This window comes from Vicugna pacos, chromosome 9 (assembly GCF_048564905.1).
Source record: "Vicugna pacos chromosome 9, VicPac4, whole genome shotgun sequence".
NCBI lineage: Eukaryota > Metazoa > Chordata > Mammalia > Artiodactyla > Camelidae > Vicugna > Vicugna pacos.
This window is the reverse complement of record NC_132995.1, coordinates 8,796,737-8,824,615: the sequence shown is the minus strand read 5'-3', so window position 1 is coordinate 8,824,615 and position 27,879 is coordinate 8,796,737. Positions and strand designations below refer to the sequence as shown.

The window sequence follows — 27,879 nt, the reverse complement described above, 5'->3', positions numbered from 1 at the left end:
AAGAAAAGGTGGCTGATATGTGGGAACCGATGCTAAGCGTGTGAGCGCTGGATAACCAATCCTCTTTGCAAGTCGGGTGGCTCCCATCCTAGATTTTCACCAACCTTGAAGATAGAGCTAAGAGTTGTGAGCTCTTTATGGTGAGGCTTTGGGCACATACCTTGGAATAAGCTCAGAGGTGACTGGTGCTGCTGGAACAAAACCTTCCTTGCCTAGCTGCTCCTCTGTGAAGGAAGGTCTCAGCATTTGTCTTAGAAACCAAGGTAGAATTGAGGCTGAAGCCAGACTCACTTCTGTAATAGTTGCCATTCATCCAAGGACACATGACATTATTGTATTCTAGCCCATTTGGAGACTCATTTCCAACATATCATTTTACTTTTAATGTTTAATCATTATCCATGAATTCAAAATACTGAAAATGTTTTAAATTAATTGTGCACTAATAAGTTTAACCATAGTTCAATCCAGAAGAAAACATTTTAATAGTCAGAACTTTATGGTAACAGGAAATTTTACAAATTAAAATTTGAATTTCTGTACATATTTTGGTTGCTGATACATCATTCATCAGACAGAATTTCATGGGGAAGGGAACTGAAAATATAAGTTTAAGGACAAAAAGGAACAAGGTAAAATTCCTGACTGTAAAAGAAGAACGTGTTCATTTTTTTTCTTCTAAACTGGACATTGGGGTGGGTGGGTACAGCTCAGCGGTAGAGCATGTGCTTAGCATGCACAAGATCCTGGGTTCAATCCCCTGTACCTTCATTAAAAAAATTAACAATAATATGCCAGACATCAGCAGGCACCAGATCAGTGTGTCAATTGCACTAGACACTTCAAAGAAAGGATGCGCTGGATGTTTGAAAATGTCAGTATTCGTTAACACACCAGAAACTATATCCTCTGCATCTACTTGAACTTACGAAGAGAAGTTTTAGTTGTCAACTTGAAAATGCACTAGAGGGTATATAACTTCTCAATTTTTTTAAAGGAGTAAAATTTAAAATTTTTTTAAAGCAGCAAAACTGTGGAGTTCTGCCCGGGGCTGGCAGTCAGATCCGAGGAGAGTACCCAGGGTCCCCTCTCAGTAACTGCCAGCTGCTGTGGCTACTGTTGCTACTAGTTGTTACGTAGACCCGATGTGGTGGGGTCCCTGGGGGCCAGGCTGTGGAGACCCCTCCCACACTGAGGTCCTAGCATCAGGTCTCTGTGGGGTCCACCTGGGGTCCTGCCACCTGGCAATGATAGCCGCTCTGCTCTGAGTCGTCCACCCCCAACCAGAGTGCCTCTTCCACGCCCCCTTCTGCTGTCCTTATCCAGGCCCCGTCCTAGCTCTGATCAATGTCCCCTCTTTGACCTCCCATCACTCTGTGAATTGCCTTCAGAGCACCTGTCACAACTGGGAATGGTCTCGTCATCCAGACACTTGTTTGCAATCTTTAAGTTCCACCAGGTCCAATTTATTTAGTTTTGTTTTTATTTCTTTTGCCTTAGGAGACTGATCCAAGAAAATATTGTTACGATTTATGTCAAAGAGTGTTCCACCTCTGTTCTCCTGTAGTTTTATGGTTTCAGGCCTTACATTTAGGTCTTTAAACCATTTTGAGTTAGTTTTTGTATACGGTGTGAGGGAATGGTCTGATGGGATTGTTTTACATGTGGCTGTCCAGTTTTCCCAGCACCGCTTGTTGAAGATACTGTCTTTTCTCCATTGTATATTTTTGCCTCCTGTGTCGAAGTCACGCCAGTTGGCTGTAGGCAAGGGAGTATTCTTCCCTAAGCCTTAGTTCCTCTTCAAATAAGGACCCTCCCACCCACAGGAGAGTATTGCTAAACGGACTAAATGAGATGATACGAAACCTTCCCAGTCAGGGCCAGGCTTAATACACTGCAACAAGGCCTTTGGAGTCATATGTTAGGCTGCAAAACAAGTCTTAACAAATTTAAGAAGATTGAAATCTTATCGTCTTTTCTGACCACAACAGTAGGAAATCAATTATAAGAAGAAAACTGGAAAATTCACAAACATGTAAAGATTAAACAACATGCTACTGCACAACAAATGGGTCAATGAAGAAATCAAAAGAGAAATTTTTAAAATACCTTGAGAAAAAAGAAAATGAAATACAATATACCCAAGTTCATGGGATGCAGCAAAAGCAGTTCTGAAAGGGATGTTCATAGTGATAAACACCGATCTCAAGGAAGAAGAAAAATCTCAATAAACAACCTAACTTTATACCTCAAGGAACTAGAAAAAGGACAAATGAAGCCCAAAGATAGTAGAAAGAAGGAAATGACAAAGAACGGAGCAGAAATAAATGAAATAGAAACTAAAAAGACAATATAAAGGCTCAATGAAACTAAAAGCTGGTTCTTTGAAAATATAAACAAAATTGATAAACTTTTAGCTAGACTCACTGACAAAAAAGAGAAAGAAAATAAATAAAATCAGAAATGAAGAAGTTACAATCGATACTACAGAAATACATAGGATCATAAGAGACTACTATGAACAATTATATGCTAACAAATCGGACAATCTAGAAGAAATGGATAAATTCCTAGAAACGTACAGCCTTCTAAGACTGCATTATGAAGAAACAGAAAATCTGAACAGATCAATTACCAGTAAGAAGACTGAATTAGCAACTGAAAACTTTCCAAAAAACAAAAATTTGGGACCAGACAGCTTCATTGGTAAATTCTACCAAACATTCAAAGAAGAATGAATACCAATCCATCTCAAATTCTTCCAAAAAACAGAATAGGAGGGAACACTACCAAACTCATTTTACAAGGCCAGCATTACCCTGATACCAAAACCAGACAAGGACACCACAAGAAAAGAAAATTACAGGCCAACACCCCTGATGAACACAGATTCAAAATCCTCCACAAAATACTAGCAAACTGAATTCAACAACACATTAAAAGGATCATACACCATAATCAAGTGGGGTTTATTCCAGGGCTGCAAGGATTAAAAAGTCAATCAATGTGATACACCACATTAACAAAATGAAGGATAAAAATCATATAGAAGATCATCTCAACAGATGAAGAAAAAGCATCTGACAAAATTCAGCATCATTTATGGTAAAACATCTCAACAAAGTGGGTATGGAGGGAAGGTACCTCAACATTATAAAGGACATGTATGACAAGCCTACAGCTAACATCATACGCAATGGTGAAAAGCTGAAAGCTTTTCCTCTAAGATCAGGAACAAGACAAGGAACAAGAAGTCCTAGCCTGAGCAATTAGGCAAGAAAAAGAAATAAAAGGCATCCAAATTGGAAAGAAAGAAATAAAACTGTCACTATTTACAGATGACATCATATATACAGAAAGCCCTGAACACTCCACCAAAAAACTGTTAGAACTAATAAATGAATTCAGTAAAGCTGCAGGATACAAAATCAATATACAGAAAATTGCAGGGGCGGGTATAGCTCAAGTGGTAGAGTGCATGCTTAGCATGCACGAGTTCCTGGGTTCAATCCCCAGTACCTCCACTGGAAAAAAAAACAAAACTAATAATAAATAAATAAATAAACCTAATGACCCCCTACAATTTTTTTTTAAATTAAAGGCTTTTGAAAAAAAAGTTAAAATATATTCATATATATAGAAAATTGTTTCTGTACACTAATAATGAACTAACAGAAAGAAAAATTAAGGAAAAAAACTCATTTATAATTGCATCAAAAAGAATGAAATACCTAGCAATTAATTCAACCAAGGAGGCAAAAAACCTGTATACTGAAAACTATATGACACTGACGAAAAAAACTGAAGACTCAAATAAATGGAAAGATATACTGTGTTCATGGATTTGAAGAATTATTATTGTTGAAGTGTACATACCATCCAAAGCAACCTACACATTCAATGCACTTCCTATCCAAATTCCAATGGCATTTTTCACAGAAATAGAACAAATAATCCTAAAATTTGTATGGAACCACAAATGACCCTGAGTAGCCAAAGTAATCTCAATAAAGAGGAACAAAGCTGGAGGCATCACATGCCCTGATTTCAAACTGTATTACAAAGCTATAGTAATCAAAACTATATGGTACTAGCATAAAAACAGACACATAGATCAATGGAATAGAATCGAGAGCCCCAAAATAAACCCACACATAGATGGTCAATTTTTAATTTATGACAAAGGAGCCAAAAATATACAATGGGGAAAGGATAGTCTCTTCAATAAAAGGCACAGGGGAAAATGGACAGCCATACGTAAAAAAAAAGAAACTGACCACTACCTTACACCATACACAAAAATTAACTCAAAATGGATTAAGCACTTGAATGCATGAACTGAAACAGTCAAACTCCTAGAAGAAAACATAGGCAACCAGCTTCTTAATATCAGTCTTGGCAAAGATTTTTTGGATTTCACACCAAAAACAAAGGCAACGAAAGCAAAAATAACCAAGTCAAACTAAAAAGCTTCTGCACAACAAAGAAAACGAGAAACAAAATAAAAGGGCAACATTAAATGGGAGAAAATTACAAATCATGTATCTGATAAAAGGTTAATATGTAACATATACAAAGAACTCACTTAACTCAATAGCAAAAAATTCCAAACAATTTAATTTAAAAATGGGCAGAGGATCTGAATAGACATTTTTCTAACGAAGACTTACAAATGGCCAACAGGTACATAAAAAGATACTCAACATGATTAATCATCAGGGAAATGCAAATCAAAAGCACAATGAGCTATCACCTCACACCTGTTAGAACAGCTATTACCAAAAAGGCAAGACACAGCAAGAGATGGCGAGGATGTGGAGAAAAGGGAACCTTTGTACACTGTTGGTGGGAATGTAAATTAGCGCAGCCACTATGGAGAACATGATGGAGGTTACTCAAAAAATTGAAAGTAGAACTACCATATGATTCAATTCCACTTCTGGGTATTTATCCAAAGAAAAAAAAAACACTAACTCAAAAACATATATGCACCCACGTGTTCACTGCAGCATTATTAACAATAGCCAAGATATGGAATGGATGAATGGATTAAAAAAATGTGGACTATATACACAATGGAATATTATTCAGCCATAAAAAAGAATGAACTCTTGCCATTTGTGACAATGTGGATGGAACTAGAGGGCATTCTGCTAAGTGAAGTAAGTCAGATGGAGAAAGACAAATACCACATGATCTCACTCGTGGAATCTAAAAACAAAACAGCACAGGGGACTTATATTCAATATCTGGTAATAACCTACAATGAAAAAGAATATGAGAACATATGTATATGTATGACAGAGACATTGTGCTGTACACCAGAAACTGAAACAATACAGTAAACTGACTACATTTCAATTTGAAAAAAACAGTAAAAGCAAAAAAAGACACGTAAAAATAAAACAAAACAAAACAAACAAAAACCTCAAGCTCATAGTCACAGAGAACAGATTGGTGGCTGCCAGAGGTGGGGTGAAGGGATTGGGCCAAACAGGTGAAGGGGGTCAAAAGGTACAAACTTCTGGTTATAAAATAAGTAAGTCACGGGGACATAATGTACAGCATGGCGACTATAGTTGAATAAAAAGTTCTCATCACAAGGAAAAAAATTCTATAACTACATGTGCTGATGGATGTTAACTAGCCTTATTGTGGTGACCATTTTACAATATACAAAAATATCAAACCACTGTGTTTTATATCTGAAGCTAATATAATGCTGGGTCAATTACAACTCAATTAAAACAAAAAACAAAAAAAAAAACTTGTCCAAGCCAGAAATATATAAGTACTGCCTTTGGGTTTCCAGGCCTCTGCCCTGATCTCGCCACCTCCCTGATATCTGGCCTGGATCTCTCTCACCTCGTCCCCATGCAGCTTTCATACCTGAAGTCACCAGACTGAAACCAGCATCAGATCAAGGTACTCTCCTGCTTAACATCTGGCTTCTGCTGACTCTAGGATAAAGTCCAAACTTCTTAAAATGGCCTAAAGGTCCCATGTGATCAACATACCTTTTACCACCAGTCCTCTATACATGTGGAATTATTTTCAGTTTTCAAAACATTTTGTATTCTCTTTATATACATGTTCTCTCTTAGCCCCAGGCTCATCTCAGTTGACTCCTCCTCCAGGAAGCCCTCCCCGGGCTTTCCCAGCCTCCTGGTTCCCCAGTTCAGCCCTGCCCACTTGGGGCCACCAGTGTCTAGGGACAGGTCTGTCTCTCACAACAGACTCTGAGTCCTTGGATAGCGCTGCTGTGTCCCCAGCACTATCCAGCACAAAAATGGACTGAGACTGGACACTCAGGGAAGGTTTGGCAAATGAAACAATAAACAAAAGAAACACATCAAAAATAAGAACTTTTGGTTGGTCATGAGCGCTGGGGTATGGAATGCTCTATCTATATTTTTTTCTTATCTGTGTTTTTACATTTTTCTACAATAAACATGGATTGCTCTTCTATTTTTAAAAATAAGAAAAAAATTCTGACTGCATATCCTTGGAACCACAGTCCTGATTCTAGGAATTTATAACCTTCTTCTTCAAGAAAGGAAGTAGAGATTTATAGAAAGATCTGGATACCAGAGGAACATCCTGCCCCCTACTAGCATGGCCCATTTAGTGGGGAGCTTCCTTCACCTGCCAAGACAGGGAACTGCTCTGCATTCAGCCATTCAGGGTGCACCCTGAGCACCAGCCACCCGAGAAGCTGCCCTGCAGGACAGACGGGACTCATGAGGGGGGAATTTACATGTGACTTTTGGGGCGAGAGGCATGTGAGTGGTGCATGACACCATCTGGTGACCCAAAGGTTTTATGGTCATGGGACAGGGTCACTTGAAGAATCCTTATTGAGGACAAGACAGGTTCTAAGGAACCTAAACAGGAAGTACCTCAGTTGGCATTAGAGGAGCCTTTAGATCTGTCTCGGGAAGATTCGCTGCTGCAGAGAGGGTGTGTGCCCGCCGAGAGAACCCCGCAGGGCGGTGGACCCTGCAGCAGCCAGTGTCATGGGGCCAAGGGCAGGCTCCACCCAGCCCTCACTCCTCTCTCCTCTGCCTCCTGCTGTGGCCATTCTCTAAAGACTGCCCTCCCTGAGCCAGGAACCCTGGGGTAAGCGCAGGGGTAAGGAGGTTAGAAGGCTGGGATCTTCCGAGGGGAGATGAACAAGTGAGGTGGGCAGTGGGTATGGCAGCTTCCACACAGGAGTTTGAAAACTGCAGATCTACAGTCATAAGCTGCAGCATCAATGTGGTGTATGATGACCAGCATCTCCCAGAAGAAAACAAATTTAAATTCACAAATGCCTAATTCCAACTATATAAAATTCTAGAAAATGCAAGCTAATCTCTAGCAGATTAGCGGTTGCCTGCGGATCGGGGGAGTTGGGGGCTGGGGCTGGGAGGACAAGAGGCATAAGGACATTTTGGGGGTGATGGGCACGTTCACTCTCTAGATTGTGGTGATGGTTTCACGGGCGTTCGTGTCTATCAAAACTTCTGTGTGCAGTTTAGTGTGTCAACTGAGCCTCAATAAGGTCATAAAAAAATAAAAGAAACAGAAGAGAATAAAATAGAACAGGAGAGACTAAGCAAGCCAGGAAGGAAGAGGAGTGGGCATCAGCCGGATGAAGGGACAAACACCACGGGAGATGAGGGGCGGTCCTCAGATGGGAGATAAGAGCTAAACCAGAGTCAGGAGTGGAGGGGGCCAAGGTGCCCCCAGGCAGGGAGCCCCGTCTCCCAGCTCTGCCCAGGCCCCGGCTGAGTTGTTTCCGGCCCCCAGGTGATCCACGTGGAGGCAGCCATGCCCTGACCCCAAGAATGGCAGGTGGAGCTTCTGTGCGCTCTACTACTCCTTCCATCGGAGCTGCTCAGCCAAGACGAAGGAGTTCCTGGTTATCCCCTGGGGACAATACCAAGTCAGATTAGGACAACCGCAGGAAATACAACAGGAAAAAGGTCTAGGCTCAGGGAAGGCATCCTCCCCAACCCCGACTCCCTCCTCTTCCTTCCTGAGCCTTCACTTTAGGGACTTGGCCTGGAGTCACCCAGTGGCTATTTCTTTCCAGGAATGTTCTGAGCCACAGATATCTGGGCCACAGGTTATGGGCCACACGTTCTTGTGGTGTCACCTTGGGTAATTTACTTCATATTTCTGGGCCTTAGGCTCCTTGTCTGCAAAACAGCTCTGGCCAGGGGAAAGGATGAAGGCCCAGTGGTCAGGGAAGATGAAGCATGCAGTTTTGGAACCCCTTCCCCGGGGCTCTCCTTGTGGCAGAGGGAAGTTCCTTCTGTTAGCAAGTGAACACACTGAGCTGCAGGCCTGTCCCATAGCCATCCTCCTAGCACCTGAGAGGCAACAGACCTAAGAGGGGAAAGATGAGCATTCAAGGATGTTCTGGGCAGCGAGGTTGAAAGCGGTAAGAAGTGGGAAACAACTCAACTGCCAGAAGCAGATGATCCCCAGTTTGTGCACATGACAGTCCCCCGTGACTGGGCCTTCCTGTACCGAGAGGCTGCAGAGCTCTAAAGGGTGCTTCACTAACTTCCCTGCCACATGGGCCCAGGATGTGAGTTACAGTCGGCCAATGAGATGCATCACCCAGGACGTGCAAGGAGACATGAGTAAAACAGAGCCCCCAACTGCAGCTTCGCCCGGGTTCTGTAGGCAAAGGTAGGTTAGGGACATCAGGGTTTTCCAAGGTGAACTTCCAGTGTCCTATCACCAATTTCATGGGTGTTATGGCTTCCTGGTCCCTGGATAGCATTAAATTGATACATTCTTCAACACAGCACTCGAGTAGGCAGCCTCAAAGGCAGCAGCTCCCCTGGTGGGTCAGTTCTGTAGTGCTGTTTCCAGAGGCCCAGGAGACAGGTATTTCCTCCAGGCCTTCCAGTAACTGTGCAAGCCTCATTCTTTGTATTTAATTGCTTTCTGCCTAATTTATTTTGAAATACATCAAAAATAAGACAGACTGATCAATAGATAGAGGGATGGACTGATGAACCAAAATGTGGTAAAGGAAGCACAGTAAGATGTTACTGGGAGAATCTTCATGGTGGGCATGTGGGTGTTCAATGTAAAATTCTTTCATTGTTGCTGTATGTTTGGAAATGCTTATAATAAAATATTGAAAACCATCTTCTCTTCTAAAAGAGCTGGAGTGTTTTCTCTTTTCTGTAGGTGAACCCTGATTATACAGTGGCCCTCAGAAAAGATGAAAGCTCTCTATGGCCGATGTGGAAAGGGACCCTAAACACAACAGGTGAACTAAGCAGCTGTCCTGGCCTCGGCCCAGCACAGTGGAGAAATCTCCTCCCCAGAAACAGGGGCCTCAAGGGTCTCTGGGTCTCTGACTCCCCCTGCTGGCCTGAGATGAAGGTAGCACGTACTCCCTCTGGCTCCCTCATTCTCCTGCCGGAGAACCTGCGGTTTTAAGAGTTACTGCTGGAGGGAGAGAGGGCATAGCTCAAGTGGTAGAGTGCATGGTTAGCATGCGTGAGGTACTAGGGGACTGAACCCAGTACCTCTTCTTAAAAAAGTAACTATCTGTCCCCCTCCGCAAAACAGCAAAGCTCCCCCTCCAAGTCTCAGTTCCACTCTTTATAAAAAGAGTTTAATTAACCATAAGTTCCATCAAGATGGACTGGCCTGGCTCCAAATTAAGATTTCCATAAAGGGCAGCCACTGTAGTTACGTTATAATGTTATAAGTTATAATTGCTCCTCCAGGCCTGGGAAACAAGGTCACCATTAGCAACACCCAGTGGGTCCTCTTCCCTCTGGAGAATGCCAAGACCACAGGCTTGGAAATAGGCCCAGCCTAGATCTGATCTCCACTTCCTCCATGAACCCCCTTCCCCTCCCCAGAATGACTGGGGATGGGGGTAAAACAGCCCACAAGAAGGGACAGCTCTTCTTACGGCAGATTTCCAATTAATAAATGGAAAAGGAAAGAGGGAAGTGGAAAATCAACACTGGAATCATACCACAACATAACTGTTGCAGGCAAGATCTAAAATCGATGCTAAAATTAGTGGACAGAAGTTTGAGGAGAAACAGACTATTTGTATAGTCCCCAAGCATCTTCCCCAAGAAATTTGTTTCATTTTCTTTTTACTGAGGTATAATTGACATAGTATTATATTCATTTCAGGTGTACAACATAATGATTTGGTACTTGTATACATGGCAAAATTAAATTAACTGTAAAGGGAAAGACACTAACTTGACCCTGGACAAACCTAGTGGACACCACCTTAACCACGTGACCAAGGTCAACATGATCAGAAATTGGACAGATTGACATCGTGAATGCCCTGCTGTGGTTCCCTGAGAGGACACAGCAGCAGTTCTGCTGTATTTCTGCCAACAGTGTGGAACCTCTTTCCAATTGTAAGAAAGCATCGGACAAACTCAAATTGAAGGAATATCTACAAAATTAACTAATCAGTCTCCTCCGAAAGGGCCAAGGTCATGAAAGACAAAGACAGACTGAGAAACTCGCACGGATTAAGAGAGACTATAGAGATATGACAACTAAATGCAACGCGGGGTACTGGATGAAATCCTGGGACACAAAAGGGACAGGGGTGGAAAAACTGGCGAAGTCTGAATGCCATGCGCGGTCGCGACATCGGCGCTGCAGTCATGTTCATTTCCTGGGTTTGTTCACTGTACGGTGTTTACATGAGAGGCTGTCATCAAGGGAAGCTGAGGGAAAAAAAGGTATGCAGGAACTCTCTGGACCATTTTTACAACTTTTCTGTAAATCTAAACTGAGTTCAAAGTAAAAAGATAAAAAAAGAAATAGCATTCAGGTGGCCAGACTTGGAGGAAAGGGACCCTCTCAAACCTTGGCGGCCGCAAGTGTAAATCTGGTGCACACCCTTGAGTCAGGAATTCTGCTGCTGGAGCTGGATGCCAGACTCACCCAGGCAGGTGTGAAAGGCTTGCTGACACATTAATCCTGCAGCATCATTTATGATGACAATAAAACAGCCAGGAAAGACCCTGTAAGACTATCTACAGTCTCATAAATTACAATAATTCTGCCAGCAGGTGAAATAGAGGGTAAGAAAGTTTTTTATGAGCTGACAGGTAGCTCTCTCCAGGATAACATATAACACGGTCAGTGAAAAGCAGTGAGGACTAGCACAGTGTATACTGTTTGCTATATTCATGGAAAAAAAGAGGGCACAAATCAGCATCTGCTTGGAATGCGCAGTAGTTCTTTTTTTTTTCTGGAAAATACACAGGATAATAGTGGTTTCCTCTGTGCAGAACAGGGTGCCTGGGGAACAGAAGTGGAGGGAGACTCTCCCCTACATACTCTTCTGAACCCTAAACCACGTGAATTTAAAAAACAAAACAAAACCAAAACAGATCATTAAGATTTTTTCTCCCCAAAAATCAACAAACAAGCCACCCTGGACCCTGGATTCCTGGTTAAGCCTGTTTAGATTAAATACTGTTCTTCCCTCAGCCCCACTAAGATGGCAGGCGGGCGGAAAGAAGCCAGAAGCCCCAAAAACAGCGGGAACAGAGTGGCATGGACTGAAGAGGAGCAAGTCACAGCAGCCTCAGAGGCCAAAAGCAGATGGCTGAGAGGTAACTGACAGCCAGCAGGAAGGGGACCGAGGCACCCGTGGGTGGGTGGGTTTGGGGTGAGGCAGGGTGGCAGGCAGCTGAACCCAAGAGACTGGGATGGCACACACCAGGCCCTCTGAGAGTGGGGATAAACTGAGGACTCCCAGAACCGCTCTCCTCCCCGACAGGAAATTGAGAGGGTGAACCAGGGGGACTCCAGGAACAGTCAAGGGGGTTTTGCCATGCTGAAAACAGGCCTGTCGCTCGCCTGCGGCTGGTGGCCAATGCACAGAGGTCAAGAGTGCACCTGACCTCAGCCCTGAACCCCAGTGATGCTATCTCGAGTTGCTGGGACTGAGACCACACCTTCCACTGAGGTATAGAAAGGGGTTCTGCTCAGCAGTGCATCTCGGTCACACAGGGAGATGGGAAAGATCTAGGCCAAGGCATCCTGGTGGTTCCCAGGCCCCCATGCCCCTCTTCAAGAACACAGAGGCCCCTCCCCGCTTCCCCTCTCCCTCTCTAAAGCCCCGGTGAAGTAGGTATCTGCTCGGTTTGCTGGCCCCACATCCACTTCTCTTTCTCTGGAAACTTCTCCTGATTCTCCTTTGGGGATGCCCCTCCCCTACCGCTCTCTTATGTTGTTCAGGTAAAACCAACCCTACCCTCATCTTCAGATGTTGGCATTCAGCCCTGGGATTTTTTTCCTGGAATTTCAGAGAAGAGGCTCTCTCCTTCCTCTGGGGTTGCTTAGGGAGTGGGATGTGAACCCGGAGCTACTGAGGCCATCTTGTCCCCAAAAGGAGAAAGACTGCCTGAGAAAGAGGACAGCACAGAGAAACACAGGGCCCAGGGATGGGACGGTGACTTCCAGGTGTTGTCTGAGGTCCTGGATCAAGCTGAGCATGAAGCTATATACATCCAGAGCTTGTATGCATTTGCCCATTAGCTTAGGAGTCTGTAAATAAGAGTTGAAGGAGAAGTTCAGAGTGAGATCATCACCCCTCCTAGACAAACACAGAGAGACGTGGGTTTCAAGGAGCACCGGAGGGGGAAGTTCCTAGAAGTGTGTGCCTATGAACATGTATATACAACAGGACACCAGCATCACAGAAAAGAGACTAGACAGGTCTTCTGCACTGAGCAAGTGTTACTTTTATAAGTAGAAATCTGCTTTCTTTTAAAATAGTAAAGTAAATATATTAATTCCTTGTTGTCCTTGACTTCTTTTGTAACCATGACACTGGGTCCCTGCTGCCCTCAAATGTCTAACACGGCCTTGTATGATCTGTCCTCAGATGGCCATCCAGTCTCTCCTCCTGCCACTTGCAGACCCACCATCTGCACTGCAACCACACCAGCCTCCTCTGATTCCCCTCGTTCAAAACCTGACCCTTACGCATGCTATTACCTGTGCCTCTGTCTTTCTACTTTGACTCACTCCTCCTTGACCTCTGAGTCATCCCCTTCTCCCAGAAGCCCTACCTGAACCCACAGGCTGGCTAAAGTCCCCTCCCAGCTTCCCAGCCCAGCACCAAACCACTGACAACTCTGGATCATCTAGAGGCAGGCCTCTCTCCTCCTCTGGACTGTGAGGCCCATGAGGGTAGGACTGTGTCCTCACCACTAAGCACAGGACCCAGCACAGAGAGGATTCCAAGGACTGTTGGATGGATGGAGCGACAGGGTTTGTTTCACCTCTGTGTCCACAGCCCGCAGCACAGGGCATGGTATAGAGAAGATGCTTATGGGAGGTATGTTCAAAGAATGAGACCAAAAGTGAAAAGTCAGCTTGGCGAAAAAAGATGCTTTATTCAATCAATGCTGTTGGGACAACTGGACAGCCAACTAGGAAAGAAATAAGATGGATCCCTACCTCACATCTAAAACCCAAAATAAATTCCAGATCCATCAGACTTAAACATATACACAAGACTATAAAATTACTAGACAACTGTCTCATTCTCTCTTTGAGTTTCTGGTGGCAGCAGATCAGATGCACAGTGGCCTGGAAGACCCTAGGCCTCCAAGCAGCCCCGAGATTTCTGCTGAGACCCTTGTTAGACAAATGTTCTACAGTAAATTTGCTTGACAACAATGGAAGCCCTTTTGTCCGCAGTTATCCTGGTTGTTTTTATACCTGGGGCAATGCCTCACTGTATCACCAGGATGGGGAAGGAGATTTGCTTTTCTCTTCATACTTTACTTCTCTTGTAATTTCTTTTCTTCAGCCATCAGAAAAGGAAAGAAAGAAGGAAGGGAGGGAGGGAGGAAACCCAGCAGATTCCTTAGGCAAGTCAGGTGAAGTTAGAGCACCGGAAAGGATTCCCTTAAAACCCTCCCTGTGTGGGTGCAGGGATGGGGTGACTCCACATACCATAGCATGAAGGCTGCCTGCCAAGTGCCATACAGATTGGAATACTGATGGCAGCATTCCTTGGGAGAGCATAATCCAGAAATAACCTAATGTCCACCAGCAGGAATGCGGTACATCCACACTAAGTACCGACTGCTATGAAAAAGAACATGGGATTGAAAACAATTTTCAAGATATTCAGCTAAGAGGGACAAAAATGGGTATACAACCTTTTATGTGCGTACCTAGAAGAATATAGCTGATCATGCATCTCTGGAAAGTGGCTGGGGAGTGATCTTTAGTGGTTCCCCTTCTGACCTCCTACGCTTTAGATCACCCTCTGCCCCAGTTACACAGGCCTCTTCACCGTCCCTGGAACCAGGCAGGTATGTGCTAGCCTTAGGGCCCTTGCACTTACTGTGCCTTAGGCCTGAAACACTCCTCTCCAAACATCCATACTTGCTCATTTGACTCAAGTCTCGAATCAAACAATCACCGCCTCAGAGAGGCCTTACTAAACTCACTCTAATAGGGCACGTACCTTCTCCCATTACACCTAATCCTTCTTTCTGGCTTCATCTTTTCCTAAGTACCACCTAACACATGATATATTTATTTTCTTATTTACTATCTGTCTCTTATCAGGAGAATCTCAACTCTAAAGGGCAGCAAAGACTTGGGTCTCTTTATAAACAGCTGTATCCCCATTGCCTGGAAGTAGGAGGCATTTGGTAGATATTTCTTAATGAACAAAGAAAAGACAGGCAGGCAGATAGGCGTGGGAAATGTATGTGCTTTTCACCATATTCCCTTTTGCACCACTTGAATTTTTCTACCACATGCGTTATTACTGACCATGATGGAATTAAACTGGAATTCATAACAATGAGAAATCTAAAAAGGCCCCACTATTTGGAAATTAGACAACTCACTTCTAAATAACCCATAGGTCAAAGAAGAAATCACATAACAGAACTAGTAAATATACAGAACTTAATGACAATGATGACAATGTGCCAAATTTTATGGAATACATCTCAAGTAGCGCTTAGAAAGGGAAATTTATATTTAAGTGCTTATTTAAGAAAAGGGGAAAGATTTTTAAAAAGCAATAATCTAATATTCTATCTAATTAAAAAAGAGCAAATTAAACTCAAAGTAAACAGAAGAAAATAATAAGAGTAGAAATCAACGAAAAAGGAAACAGACAAGTGAGAGGAAAGCAACAAAGCTAAAAGGTGATTCTTTGAAACATACTTTGATAAACCACTAGCAGGATTAGTGATCAAAAATAAAGAAAAAAGAAAACATAAATTACCACTATCACAAATGACAAAGGAGACATCAATATGGAGCCTACAAATACTAAAAGGATACCAAAGGAATGTGACGCACAGCTTTATCCCAATAAATTCAACAATTTACATTAAATGCCATACACCTTGAAAAATATAATATTTGGAAACTGACACTAGAAGAAACAGAAAATCTGATTAGTCCTATAGGAAATTGTGTCTGTTATTAAAAGTCTTCGCTTAAAGAAAACTACAAGCTAAGATGGACGTTTATAGCAAATATTTAAGGAAGAAATAATTCCAATTTTACACAAAATCTTACAGAAAATAGAAAATGAAGGAATATTTTCCCAATTGTTTTATGAGGTCAGCAAAACCATGATATTAAAACCTGAAAAAGGCAAAAAAAATTACGAATATGTCATTGATGACCACAGATGCAAAAATCTTCAGGAAAATATTAGCAAATATGTGAAATATATAAAAAGGATAATACACCATGACCAGATGGGGTTTATACAGGAATATGGAATATAAGACTTTCTTTTTTTAAAACAAATCATTTAAATTCATAATAGTAATCAAACTGTGGTAGCCAGCCTCGAAGATGGTGCCCAACAATCCCTGTTTCCTGGAATTTACACCTCTGCATAGTCCCTTCCCACACTGTACCAGGGTTGGTCAGTATGATGAACAGAATGTGACAGAAGTGGTAGAACGTCACTTTCAAAATTACATTACAGACACTGCTTCTTCAGGCTTGGTCACTTTCACTCTTGGCTTACTCTCTTTGGGGGAAGCCAGCTGCTAGGTCATGGGTAGCTCCCTAGGGAGAGGTCCATGTGAAAAGCAACTGAGTCCTCCAGCCAACAGCCAGCGAAGAACTGAGACCTTCTATTAACAACCATGCGAGTGAGTCACCTTGGAAGCAGTTCCTCCAGTGCCAGGTGAGCCTTCATTTTGAGAGACTCTGAGACAAAACCACTTAACTAAGCCACTCCCAATTCTCCGGAACTGTGTGAGGTAACAAATGTTTATCTATTATCACATGAAAAAGTATTCAATATTACCATTCATTAGAGAAAAGCAAATGAGTTGCCATTTCATACTCCAACTGTAATAGCTAAAATTAACTGTGGAAAATATTAAATATTGGCAAGAATGCAGAGTAACTAGAAACACATTGGAAAACTTGGGTAGTTTCTTATAAGATGAAACATACCTTTACCATATAACTCAGAAATTTTACTACTATGTATTTACCCAAGAGAAATAAAAACATACATCCACACAAAGACTTGTACAAGGATGTTCACAGCAGCTCTACCTGTAATAACCAAAAAAAAAAAAACTGGAAACCCAAATGATTAAGAGAGTGCATAAACAAAGTACAGGACATTCACATATGGGAGTAAAAGAAAAGAATATACACTAAAAGCAATAAATGAAATGAACCACCGATAGATACATACAGCAAAAAGGAGATACCTATGAACAAAAGCTAGACAGAAAGTTCATACTGCGTGGTTCCATTTATATGATGTTTAACAATGTCGTAAAGCTAAAACTAATCCAGAGTGAGAGAGATCATACAGGGTAACACAACGGGAAAGGAAGGAACTTCTCCCAGAGCAATGGAGAAGTGTTGGTTATATGGGTATATGCTTTAATATTCATTAAACTATAGATTTTTATTAAACTTTGGGTCTGTACATTGCATTGTATAGACACTGTACTTCAGTAAAGAACAGATAAAAAAATCAATTAATCACTAAACATAAGAGGAGTCTGGGAGCCAGTGGGGCTTGATTTTTCATTCAGCGTTGCCTCTGGGAACTTGCTGCTGTGAGATATTTCCCCATTCATAAAACCACAACAATCATATAAACTCCCTAATAACATGGTTAATATCATTTGCTGAGATCACAGAAACCATAATAAATGAAAACTGTTACCGTCAGTTAAGAAATTACTATTCAGAGTAAACATAGCTTCGAGCCAGTCCTTATGTGGGCTGCCCTTTCAGGGGTGCGTTCCAGCCAGCTGAAAGCTCGCCCCACAGTGCTCCAGGTGTTTACAGATTCATGGTGCCACAAGCAGGGTGGGAGCTTCCTTTGGCAAACCTGGCCCCATCCTCCATCACTGCCGCTGGAGACAGCAGTGACACACAGTGCACCAGTCACCGGAGGGCACAGAACAGGCTGTGTTCTGCCTGTCAAGCATCTTGGGGAATCCCATCTCCCCCACTCAGTAGGGTTAACCTCGCCCCCCTAGACTGGCCAATCAGAGCACTGTATTCCCCAGGCTACAGTGTTTGGCTCGGGGGGATGGGGGTGTGACCCAACCTGGACCACTGAGATTGGGAATTTGGGTGGAACCACTGGGAAGAAGGGGCTCTCTGTGCCCTGCAGTTACTAGGTAACACCTTCAAATGGGAGTTCCTAGGGAGGAGGGACTTTTGTCTGTTTTATTGTTAGTCATACCTCCTAGAATAGTTCCTGGCACATAGCAGGCACTAAATAAAAATTTGTTGAATGAGTCAATTATACAGCCCCTTAATGGACTGAAGCATGTCCTTGTCCCAGAAAATAATCCACCTCTTCTCCCCACCCAGATCTGGAAAGTCTGCACAACTCAACTTAGTACAGACAGCATTTGGGGATTTAACAGGCACAAGGGAAGCAGCTAACAGAGAAGTGAAGAGGCTGGTGTGCTCTGGAGTCTGATGGTCCTGGATTCAGGTGCTGGCTCTGCTACTTACACTCTTGGGTAAGTTTCTCAACCTCTCTGTACCTCCACTTCCTCTTTTTCAAATGGGGATCACAGTCCTTGGCCTGAAGGGATACTGGTGCATTCAAAGCTTATGCATGAATTGATGGTCTAGTGGGAGACTCAGCACAGCTGAGACTGGGAACAGGGTTGAACACGGTGGGTGCAAACTGGAACCATATGGTCTGGTCTGAGCTCTACCACTAAGCACCTGTGTGCCCTCAGGCAGGTTACTTAACAGCTCTGCTCAGTTTCTTCATCTGTTCAGTTATGCTAATGATGATAATTTACCTCATGGGATTTGGTGAGAATAAACTAAAATACATATGGCTACAATAACCTTAGTGTTGATTATTATTAATACTACTTTATATTATTTTTTACTGTCTTATTAATACATCCTCCCCCCACGCCATTAGAGCCCAGAAGTGATAATCACCACCCTGACTTCCCATAGAGCGAGGGGTGATTTGTGACTCCATTCTGGCCAATCAGCAATGAGGGGAGTCCCCTGGGGGCTTCTGAGAAAAGATTTTTCTCCTTGAGCTTTCTGTCATTTCCTAGAACCCTAACCCCCATATAAACTCTCACACACACTTCCTTCCTTTGGACACTGCAACATAAAGGCATGATGTCTGAAGCTCCAGCAGCCCCTTTGAGGCCTTGAAGAAAGTTACTGCCTGACCACCAAGATGGCAGAGACAGAAAGAGTCCTCAAGTCCCTAATGATATCACCAAGCCACCAAACCAACCACAAAGCCACCTGCCTCCACCAACAAGAAACATCACTTAGACTTAAGGTTGGACATGTTGATCACCTACCGTAGATCAGGTACCCCTGAGGAAACACAACTGTCACCCAGATTTAGGTGACATGGCGATCAGTGTGTTGAGATTTATTTGCTGGGTTTTTAGTTAACCACAGAGGAGCACCAATTGATTTGTCTTGTTCTTTCTTTCAGAATAAGCATATATTACTTTTGTAAATTTAGTGAGTCCCCCTGAAAAACTTTAGAGGAAAAAAATCCCTAAAAGGCAAAAATAAAATAAAATTTGATTCACTTTTAAAAAGGAAAGAGCTAAAAACAGCAAGACATTCAGCAGGGGATTTGGCACAGGCCAGGCCCTCAGTAGGAGGTGGCTGCTGCGGCTGTTCGCTCATCAAAGGCAGGACCAAGGTGGGTCCGGAAGCCAGAAGGTCACTTAGGAAAGACAGGAGTGAGGGGGCTCTGAGGAGGTCACCAGCTGTATGGAGGCTTAGGGGTCCGAGGTGGGGTCAGCTGGAGCCCCAGCAGCAAGAACAGAGGAGGAACCAAGAAGCTAGAAGTGGGGAGTAAGACCCCAGTTAGGGACAGGAGCACATCCTGGGAGGCCAAGACATTGGGGTAGGCCTCTAAGATGACCACGAAGTCTCAAGAATGGATGAATAAAGAGTGGGGTACAAGGTATTTCTCTGGCACACACGAAGAAAATATCAGAACTTTTGGTTATATTTTGCAGGAGGAGGAGGAAAGGGGAAGGCGAGGAAGAAAAAGGCAAAGGAAGAGAAGAAAGGAAGGGGAAGAAGAAGAGGAAAAGGAGAAGAAATTAAGCTTTTCTAGGCATACAAAGATACAGCGAGGTCGACTACCGAGATGACTTCCAGTGCCTCTCAGGCGGCAGGTGTCAGCATCCCCAGGTGTTGGACCTAAAGGCTGAAAGACTGACAAGGGCGCCCTCTCCTGTCCGCTCAGCGCATTGCAGCTCAAGCAAATAGATTCCCTGGGATAGTCTCAGGTTGCAAACCCACCAGTTAGTCCTCACTTCTTAAAAAGACTCCTGCTCAGAAAGCAAGGAGATTTAGCAATGCCAGCACAAGCAAATTCCAAAAAAACGCCTCTGCATAGGAAGGGTGGGACTGAAAACTGAGCACCGGGATTAAATGCAGCTGACAGCACACACACTTCTCTTATTCGGATCTCTGTGCCTTACCTAGGTCGTTGTCATTCTTTGTGACAGCCGTGCACAAAGAATGTCAAAACTAGACTCTCACAGAGGGTTACACCAAGAGTTTCTACATGCATTTAACAATGCCTGTATAAGGAAATATTTTCAGTGAGAGCAAGAGTATCTGGGGGAGTTACGAATACAGAAAATAAAAATTTTACTTTTAAAACATTAACGTCACCCCTTCCAATTTTTGAATGTTTTTAAATGTGCATAACACATTCACAGTATTATCTGTCAGCACTATACATCACTCCTAACTAATATATACACATTCATATCACACACATACATGTATATTCATACTAGGAGAGAATTCTCAAAATGTTTCCTTAATAGGAGAGCATAATAAAACTGTTCGGAGGCCACCAGCAGCAGCCCACTGTCATGTAACATAACTGTTGTCATGCTCTGGCGATTATGAACAGACTCCAGGGAAGTGATTTCCAAACACTCATGCACACCAGGATTTTGTCTGGAGAATGATAAAAATAAAAATGTCCAGCCCTTCCTTCCCCAGGTGGGGATCCAATCAGGTACCTCAGGTAGCCCCCCAGCAGCTCAGGGGAGCACCCCACAAAGCTCACTTCTTTTTTTCCCTGCAGATCATCTACCTCTCAGCTCACCAATCCCCTCAGCAGCTGGCAATCGTTTAGTCCTACTGGACTCTGTACTTCAACTGTTGTATCCATTATTTCTCCAAGTTCGATTTGGTTCTTTTTCCAACTTCCCAGTAATGTCTTAAAAAATTTATTTAGTTGTTTATTTTTTAATGGAGCTATTAAGGATTGAACCTTGGACCTTGTGCATGCTGAGCATGCGCTCTACCACTGAGCTCTACCCTCCCCTCCTTCCCAGTAATTTTTATTGTACCCGTTTGTGGTTTTATATCCCTCCTATTTTATCCTTTTCATATACAAACATAGCTGTTTTATATCCATATCTGATTGTTCCCATGTCTGCAACGTTTACCAGTCTTGACCTGCCGTATTTTGCGTCTGCTGACTCTCCATCATGGTGCCGGCTTCTCCGTAAGGCACGTGATTTTTATCATGAGCGCATAGGTGCCGGAACTCTACCTAAAAGACTCCTCCAAGGCCCAGGCAGAGGAGGAGGGGTCCTCCAGGGAGGCTTTATGTTTGTCCCTACCAGGTACTTAGGGGGCACACAGACCCGGGTTCATTCTCAGCCTGCTGTTTCCAGGAACTTTCAAAGAGCGTAATTCAAGCCTTAAAGTCACACGAGGGAGTGTCAGTGGCCGCAAATTCCCAGAGGAAGACTTTCTCCATCTCCATCTAGATCTAAGGCCGTGTGACTTCGCAGGATGGGTTTGTTTTTAGTTCAGTCCTCCCCTGAGGACCTGGTTTTGCACAAGGCAGTCCCCTGCCCAGCTTTCCCACAGCTTAGCCTCTGTCCCCGAGGCCCTGTGACTCTGCCAACGTCCCCAGAGTATCACACAGCTTCGGTGCTCACTCCCCTCCTTGGCTCTTTATTCATGCTTTCTCCTTGCTCCAGGAGGAGTCCCTTTTCCCCCCTGCAGGTACAACCATTCATTTGAGGGGATGCTTTAAATATTTTAGGAAGCATTAAGTCGTAGGAGGCTCTCTACTCTCTCTGTGTGACTTTCTCACGTTTCTTTACTCAGAGATACAGCTCTAATCCCAGCTTCTGATCAAACAGAGTAACTGCCCTATGCTAGTTGGAAGTATTCACGGGAGAGCCCAGACCCTTCTGCCTGTGGCCAGCCTGTGAGGGCTGACTGAGGAAGATGGACCAGCACCATCTGGAGGTCTGAAGTGCTGGCTGCTCGGCTACAACAGGCCACCAGGGTGTGCACCCTGAGACGGAATGCGCTAGAAAGTTGAGTTATTAAGATGAGGAGGAGGAGGACGAGGAGGGGGGAACCCTCAGTGGTGGAGTGCATGTCTAGCATGCGTGGAGGTCCTGGGTTCATGCCCCAGTAAATAAACAGATGAAAAAACCGAATTACCTCCCTCCCCAAATTAATTACCTCCCCTCCAATTCATTTTAAAAATAAAAATTAAAAATAGAAAAGATGAGGATAAAAATAATAATAATGGTGCTCATACCTTCAACAAACATTCATGCAGCACTTAAGGGCCAGGCCCTGTTTAATGCTTTATGGATATTAACTTACAGAATGAGTTACAACAATACAATTTACAGACAACAAAACCAGGCCCAAAGAAGTTAAGTAACCTGCCCTGGGGACACACAGAAAGGGGCAGAACTGGAGTTCACACACAGGCAGCTTAGTCCCAGAGGTGGGGTCCCTGACCACTCAGCCCCGAGGTACCGGTTCACCCTAAGGGAGGTACAGAAAGGCAGAGGGACTTGCGTAGGACACACCCCAAGGAAATGGCAGAGCGGGAGCTGAGAGCTGGAAGCCCTTATCTGGAAGCAGAGTTCGCAGCCTCTGGACTGTGAGGCCCACGTGTAACAAGAACGGAGGCTCACAGCCAGCACCAGCAACCAGATGCATGTGCTCTGGGACAGGCCTTGATATCCACTGGCTCTTGGATCCTCACAAGAACCCTGGGAGGTGAGTTCTAGCATGACCCTCACTTGATAAATATAGATGCAGAGTCTCACAGAGGTCAAGCCACTTGCCCAAAGTCACACAGCTCATGAGTGGTGCCGCGATTCAAACCCAAGAGTGTCTCCTTGGTGGCAAACTGCTGTTGGTGACCGTCTGCATCATGCCCTGTGCAGGCCCCTCCTATGCTCGCTCTGGTCTGTCCCAGGGCTGCCTGGACCAGCAGAGTGTGGTGGAAAGGATGTTGTGACGCCCCAGGCCTCACTCTTCAGTGGCCTGCAGCTCCTGCTTCTTCCCTCATGGAAATCCGGGGTTCCCTGAGAGACCATGAGAGGAGAGACACCGTGAAGAAGAGCAGTCCTGAGACAACACTGAGGGGGAGAGAGAGCACTGGCCGTTCCAACATCCCAGTCGAGCCTCCTGATGACTCCAGCCCCAGCCGCCCTCCACTGAACCCCCTGAGAGACCACCAAGCAGGACCGGCAGAGCAGCTGCCCAGCTGAGCCCAGCCAAGCCACAAGACTGAGAGAGAGAACAGTCTGGTCATGGTTGAAAGCCGTGAGGCTGCAGTCAGACTGCTATGCAGCAAAAGGAAAGTGAAACCAGCTCTGAAGCCGCAACTTGTAAGAATGATCACAGAGCTAAACTCCACTGGAAAAGTGACCCCAGCAGCCTGAATAAACTCTGGCATATTTGTATTCGTTCCCCGTTGCTCCTGTAACAAAGGACCACAGGCACGGTGGCTTAAAACAAAACACACTTCCTATCCACACTTCCAGAGGTCAGGAGTCCAAAACGGCTGTCAAGGCTAGACTCTAGGTGTCATGTGGCGAGAGTTCCTTTCTGGAGACTCTAGGGGAGAATCGGTTTCCTGGCCTTCTCCAGCTTCTGGAGGCCGCCTGCCTTCCTTGGCTCATGCTCCTCCTCCATCTTCAAGGCCAGCAGGGTAGCATCTTCAAATCAGTCCCTTTCCTGTCTCCCTCTTTCACTTCTGAGGACCCTTGTGATTACACTGGGCCCCTCTGGGCGATCCAGGCTACACTTCCGATACCAAATTAATCATATCTGTAAAGTCTCCTTTGTTGTGTAAGGGAACATTCAACAGGTGCCTGGGATTAAGATGTGGGCACCTCTACCCACCAGAGCTGTAAACTGGAAAAATGACCAGTATTCTCCAAAGGCATAAGGGGAAGCCAATTTAAACTTTGCCGCTGCCCAGGGGCCTCCCACAGCTCCTGGAAGCATCAGCAGCGCACTCTGTAAAAATGGCCCCCAGTTGCCTGGCATCACTCACCTCCTTTATTTTTCCTCCCCCAGAAATCTTTGTTTAAAAAGATCTCTGCTTTCCCCACACAGTGCATCACCGATGACTTATGCTTCTTGCATTGACTGGTCTTTCCTTGGGCAGACACACCTACACCTCCAACCCCTACTGTGAGAAGACGGACAGCCAGGCCTGTCCTGCTGAGTCAAAAGAACCTCAGCCAAAGAAATGGATGCCGGATGTGTGGGTCACCTCAGGGGCCTGACCCAGGAGAACGCACAGCAGCCACAGGTTCTGGGAAATTGCAATCGCACAGGACAGGGACACGGCAAAGGGCAGTCAGCCAGGTGAAGACTCTAACAACATCATTTAAAAAGTGTAAATATGAGATGGCAGTGCATTCCAACAACCAACACCATCTCCAACCAAACCGGTCCCAGGCTGAGCTCCTGGCCCTTTCTGTCCAGCCTGCCCTCCTCTGGTCTACCACGTCACACCCGACGCACAGGAAATCCCGCTGGCGCTACCTTCCAAACACATCTACTGGTTATTCATTACCAAGGGGAAAAGGAAAGGTTCTTTTTAGTGGTCACCACCTTCAGCAAGGGATCCAAGCTACCATCACAAATGACGGAACAAACAGACATCAGGAGCCCCCTGAGGTGACGTCCTTAGGTGTTCTGTGGTGTTCCTGCCAAGTATGCTCAGCATGAGCAAATCAGAGGAAGCGATCAGAAAACTTCAGATTGTCGGACACAACAGGACCACTAGGTTGGACACTTGCAAATGTCAGTGTCGTGAAAAACAAGAAAGAACAGGGATACTACTACAGAGCAGGACCAGCAAACTTTTTGTAAAGGGCCACAGAGTAAATATTTTAGATTTGGGGCCACACAAACCCAACTCTGCGGCCACGGACAGTATGCAAACAAATGGGTGTGGCCATGTTCCAATAAAACTTTATTTACAAAGACAGGCAGTGAGCATGACTGCCGAGCCTATGGTAGGTTAAAGAATACTACACAGGCATGATAATCGAATGCAGTGAGCTGACCTTGAGTTAAAATAAAAATAAAAATAAAATAATAATAATAATAAAAAACAGCCATAAAGGACATTTTGGGGACCAGAATATGAGCTATATATTAACCATGAGTTATAGCTATAATAGTGAACAAAATTGTTATCAATATTATTGTTATCAGTGTTTATTTCTCAGGCATGATATTGGTACTGTGTTATATAGAATGTCTTTGTTCTTAGGAGACACAGGCTGAAATATTTCGGAGTGAAGTTTCATGTCCAAAATCTATTTTCAAATTGTTCATGAAAAAAACAAATTGTGTGTATACATTCTTTCTTTGGGAGCAAAGACAAAGCAGATCTGTTGAAGGCTAAAAACAGATGAACTAGGTGCTGAAGGGCATATAACTAATGACTATGCCATTCTTTCTTTCAACTTTTCTGAGACTTTGAAATTTTAAGAGGAAATTTAAAATATTTCCAGAATCTGACCCCTCCTCCCCACTCACCTCCCACCTGGACTATCATAGTCATCCCCTCCCTGCATCCGCCTTCATCCTACGATTGCCAAAAGGACCTATTAAAAGAGAACTCAGATCCTGTCCCTCCTCTGCTCAGACCCTCCAATGAGTCCCAGCCACTCAGAGTAAAGCCAAAGAAACTGCAGTGCACGATGTGTCCCCCTTCCCACCACCTTCTCCGCCCTCAGTCTCCACTCCGCCTCTGCTCAGCCACATTGGCTTCCTTGACATTTGCTAAACATGCCAGGCTCATGCCCACCTCGGGGCCTTTGCATGTACGGAAACTTTGGGCTAGAATGCTCTGATACCTGCGCAGTCAGCTCCCTCCTCTCCTCATATTTTCAGTGAGGTCTCCCTGATAACCCTATCTAAACTTAACAACTGTCCCCAAATACTCCTCCTTCTACACCCCAGATGTTTTCTCCAGAGCAGTTACTGCTATCTGATAAGACTTCGTATTTTAACTATTCATTTTGTATACTGTCTGGCTTCCCCCAGTGCCGAGAATGCCAGGTCCCCTGAAGACAAGATTTGTGGTTTTTTTCTTCGCTGCCGTATCCATAACATTTGCACAACAGCCACAACTCAGTGTGCACTAACTTAACATTTTACATCCATTTACTCCCCACAACAACACGACAAGATGAGTATTATTTACAGCGTAAATACATATATAGAGTATACACAAAATGGGAATAATAACAGTGTCTACTTCATAATAATTGGTGAGGATTTAATGCTGTGACGTGCTTAGCATACCGCCTGGCACAAAGTGAGTGCCTATTAAATGTCGCTATTATATAATATCCACTGTGCAGAAGAGGAAACTGAAGGTCAGTGGGGTTAGTGACCTGCCCAGAACCACCTGGCTGGGAAGGGGTTGGGGGACCAACAGATTGGAACCCATGTCAGTCTCACTCAAGAAGCTACTTTCTAAACCACAATGCTAAGATACATCACAGTGTTTGGCAGAGAGGCAATGGCAGGAAATAGAAACCAGCTCTGGGAACCCAGAGTGCAGGATTAAAGTCCTCCCTCTGGCACCAACTCCATGTGTGATCTCAGCAATTCCCTTCTGCTCTCAAGACCTCGGTTATATTGTCTATAAACTAGGGGAAGTCATTTCCCCTCCCTGACATAGGGACAAAACAGTGTGAGGGTCAAATGAGAGAGCCTGTACGAAATGCAATACTTTTCCATTCTAAGAGCTGCAACTCTGGCAGCAGCCTGACCAAACACCGAAAGACCAAGAATTTCAGGCCCTGAAAAGCAAGCTTTAAGCACTCAAAGTTACAAGGGAAAAAAGTGTGCTCCCCTCAACTATTTGGCCTTTGTGCATGCTCCTCCCTCTCCCTCCACATCATCCCTGTCCCCCTGTTGTCTGGTGAGATTCTCCTCACCCTTCAGTTCCCAGCCCAAAGGTCTCCTCTGCCAGGAAGCCCTCTTTGAACTCCATGCCAGGTCAGAATTCCAGCGGGGTGCCCCATCTAAGCTCTGCCCACTCTGGATCTTGCAGGATGAGTCTGTCCCCGCTGCACTGTGAGCTCCTTGAGGGCACAGACTGGGGCTGGCTTGATTTCTGCTGTTTCACCAGCACTACCCAGCACAAGGCCAGGCACAGAGCAGAAGCTCTAAAAATACTAACTAAATGAAGTAATAGATGGATGAATGGTGGTTCCCTGACCCTGCAAATTATGTTAAATTTCCATATTCTATACTCCCCCCAGGCCAAAGGCACATTGATCATCTTTTGAAAGCAGCTCATATTTTGAACGTTTACTATGCCCTTCAGATCTCAGCTCAGGCAGAGATCCTGTAGACACCCTCTCTGACCCCACACCCCTGGGTGAGGAGCTTTCTCTGTGCTCTGGAGTTCGCACAGTCCTGACTGACCTTAACAATGATGGGTTATTAATGTGTCTCCCAGTGCCCAACAAAAAGCCAGCTCGGTTTGTCTACTGAATGAATGGACGAACAAACACGTATAGAAGTGGTATTAATGAATAGATGGACGAATGTCCGCTCTAGTTAAAATTACCCTTTTGCCAGATTCCCAGGTCACGCCCCCAGACCCCAGACTTCGCCCCGAGCCACGCCCCTAACCCAGCCCTATTTCCCGGAGCACAGTTGGGGTAAACCAACGTCTTAAACGGATGATATACAAGCACCTCTCACCTCCCAGGACGGGAGGGAAACTGAGGCCTGAGGTGGAGTTTTGGGAACGAAGCTTTAGAAAGATGGCCTGGCAAAAGACCCCGTCTGATCTTTTCTCGGCTTTCCCCTAGCTCTTCTGAGTCTTCAAATGCCCCGCCCAAATCACTCCCCTTCCCCATACTATTGGCTCGTCTAGACATCAGTCTCCACGCGCTCTCTTCCTCTATTGGCTAGTATTCCCAACTCGGCGCGGGCTCCCTGACCCGCCCCTTACCCCAAGCCTGTTCTTACTATTAGGCTACCCGCATGCCCCTCTCCCAGGAACCCTCCCTATTGGCTGCAGGACTTTGCCGGTTC

General features: G+C 44.5%; 1 protein-coding gene and 1 long non-coding RNA gene across 3 annotated transcripts in view; both read right to left on the bottom strand.

Annotated features, from left to right (window-relative positions):
- OPA3 (outer mitochondrial membrane lipid metabolism regulator OPA3) overlaps positions 1-27,879 on the bottom strand; it is a 49,943-nt gene that overhangs the window by 21,659 nt on the left and 405 nt on the right. The window lies entirely within an intron of this gene.
- LOC140698050 (uncharacterized) lies at positions 22,106-27,676 on the bottom strand. Its single transcript, XR_012075453.1, has 2 exons — positions 27,544-27,676; positions 22,106-22,877 (listed from the first exon to the last, which is right to left on the bottom strand). It is a non-coding gene; the product is annotated as an uncharacterized lncRNA (long non-coding RNA).